The sequence below is a fragment of the Neomonachus schauinslandi genome, chromosome 14 (assembly GCF_002201575.2).
Source record: "Neomonachus schauinslandi chromosome 14, ASM220157v2, whole genome shotgun sequence".
NCBI lineage: Eukaryota > Metazoa > Chordata > Mammalia > Carnivora > Phocidae > Neomonachus > Neomonachus schauinslandi.
The window spans coordinates 91,695,882-91,698,895 of record NC_058416.1 but is presented as its reverse complement, the minus strand read 5'-3'; positions in this window follow the sequence as shown (position 1 = coordinate 91,698,895).

Here is a 3,014-nt window from a genome sequence, read left to right as displayed (position 1 = left end):
TCCCTCTCTCCCCCCCTCCCCCCCAGGGAGCAGCCAGAGTAGGCGCTGGGGACCTCAGGTCTCCCCACAGCAAACCGTCCATCAGCCTCCTGGTGCTCCCAGCCCACACCGCACGCCTCACCCATGGTTGGGTCCACGGGTGCATTCGTCAGGGTCCGCAGGAGAAACAGGACCAGAGGATGTGTGTGCGCAGCTGCAGAGGTGTCAGTCCCACATCCACAGGGACAGAGGCAGGACGGAGACCCGGGGGGGAGCTGATGCTGCGTCTTGAGTCTGTAGGCACAATTCCCTCCCCCGGGGACCTCAGCCCCCCCCCCCCCCTTGCAGCCTTCAACTGATCAGGCGAGGCCCACCCACATTCTGGAGGCTAATCTGCTTTACTCGAAGTCTACCAAGTTAAATGTTAGTCACTTTTCCCTCCAGAAATAGAAACTCTGTCCTACAATTCCTATGGAACCTCAATTGACCCTGAATAGCCAAAAACAAAACAAAACAAAAACCTCTTTTTGAAAAAGAAGAACAAAGCTGGGAGGGTCTCACACTTCCTGATTTCAGAACTTACTACAGAGCTACGTAATCTAAACGGTGCCTTCAGACAAACACAAAGGCCAATGCACTAGAACAGAGAGCTCAGAAATAAATCCTCAAATCGTGGTCAGAATGTGTTTGACCAGGATGTCGGGACCATTTCACATGGGAAGGATGGTCTTTTCCACAAGGTGCACCAGGCAGCTGGGTATCCACATGCAAAAGAGAGAAATTGGGCCCTTGCCATACATCATATACAAAAGTTAACCCCAAATAGATCAAAGACTTAAATGTGAGACTTAGAACCATAAAACCCTGAGAAGAAAACACAGGGGAAAAGCTTCATGACATTGGATTTGCTATGATACCAAACAACAGAAAAGAACAGACAAACTGGACTTCGCAAAGAAAAAACCCTTCTGTGCGTCAGAGGACACCATCAAGAGAGTGAAAAGGCAGCCACAGAGTGGGAGAAAATATTTGCCAATCACACATCTGATAAGGGATTGATATCCAGAATATAGAAAGAATTCCTAAAACCTAACAACAACAAAAACCCCCAAACAATCTGATTCAAAAATGGACAAAGGACTTGAATAGACATTTCTCCAAAGAAGACGTACAATGAATAATTAGGACATGAGAAGATGCTGAGATGGTTTATATTTGCACCCCCGTGGACAGATGAAGCATGAACAGAACGTGGGGTGTACACACAACGGACTACCATTCAGCCTCAGAAGGAATGCCCAACACCTGCCACAGCATGGATGAACCTCGAGGACCCGATGCTGAGGGAAATGAGCCGGTCATAATCAGACACTGTGTGATCCCGCTAACCCGAGGGCCCCAGAGCAGTCGGGTTCCTAGAGACGGAGCAGGTGGTGGGAGCCAGGGGCTGGGGCGGGGTCCGTGTTTGGTGGGACAGAGCGTCAGTTTGGGAAAATGAGAACGTTCTGGAGGTGGACGCTGGCGGCGGCTGACAATGGTGTGAACGTGCTTGATACCCCTGACCTGTACACTTAAAATGGTTAAGATGGTAAAATTTTACATTGTGTATATTTTACCATGATTTAAAAAGTGTTACTCACATCTAAAAGTACCTTTGCAGCAATATTTATGCTGGTTTTGATGCAACACTGGGCACCATGGCCGTGTCAGGTTAAAACATAAGATTAGCGGCACAGAGACAGAGGCCAGAGGAGGCCGGGGTCCTGGGGGGGCAGGGAGACGAGGGCTGCGTCTGCAGAGCCGGCAGGGAGATGCCCGTGTGCGCACCGTCCCAGCCTCCCAGATGGCACGTGTCCTGCTGTCTTTCCCAGGGCGGGGCTGGCTGCTTCGTGCACACGGCCCTGCACTGCTCCGTCTGCGTGCACGGAGGGGTTTTAGTTGGGACTCACTCTGGCCGGTCATGCCCTCCTGTCCCTGTATCCCCAAAAAGCCCTAGGGGAGTCTGGCAGCCCAGTGAAAGGGGGCAGTGGGCAGTGAGGGAGGCAGGCTCTGGGTGGGCAGCAGGGGAGCACCACACAGGCTTGCAAGCCAGCCACCCCGTCCCCCTGCCCCACAGAGGGGGTGCCCTCACAGCCAGTGGCCACGAGTCTGCGAGCCACAGAACGTGGTCCTGACTTCCTACTGGGGGTAATGCTCTCGAGGTGTCTTCAAAGCCAGTCTGTGTTCCCGTGGCCAATGGGGTGGTGTTGAAAGCCCAGGAGCCACCAGTCAGCTCCTCTCCCAACCTCCCCTGGGTGCTGGTGGTCACGCCTGAGCCCAGAAACGTGTCCTGAGCCCTGCTCTACCGTGGGCCTGACACGGGTCGGACCCCTGGGGCCGCACACCCGTGTGCCGTTCCTGACAACCACCCCTTTCCATTCTCAAAGATTTCTCCCCGAGGGGCTGGCCCCTGAGGAGCTCCTCCTTCCCTGCGGCTCAACTGTGCACCCTTTAAACCCACTGCCTCAGGGGTCCTGCTAAGAATGATCGCTTCTCTTTTAATTGAATGTGGAAATGTGTTCCATCCAAGCGGCACTGTTATTATTTGGTGTTGAATTTCAAGTAAAATAAAAATTAAAATTCTCAGCGCTGGCTGATCTGCAATCATGAATCTCATCTCTGTTTGCGACACAGCGAGTCAGGCGTTTGAGAATAGTCATGCTAATGGATTCAGAAATGTAATTATATTTATAATTGGAAACATAAATTAGCTTCTTCTTTTGTGAGGCTGGATCTAAATGTTGGGTGGCATGTGTACTGTGTGTGTGTGCACACGCGTGTGTGCGTGTGTGTGATGTAGTGCGTGTGCATGAGCGTATGCGTGCGTGTGTGTGATGGTGTGTGTGTGTGCATGGGCGTATGCGTGCCGTGTGTGTGATGTAGTGTGTGTGCATGGGCGTATGCGTGCGTGTGTGTGATGTAGTGTGTGTGCATGGGCGTGTGTGTGATGTGCGTGTGCATGGGCGTGTGTGTGCGTGTGTGTGATGTAGTGCGTG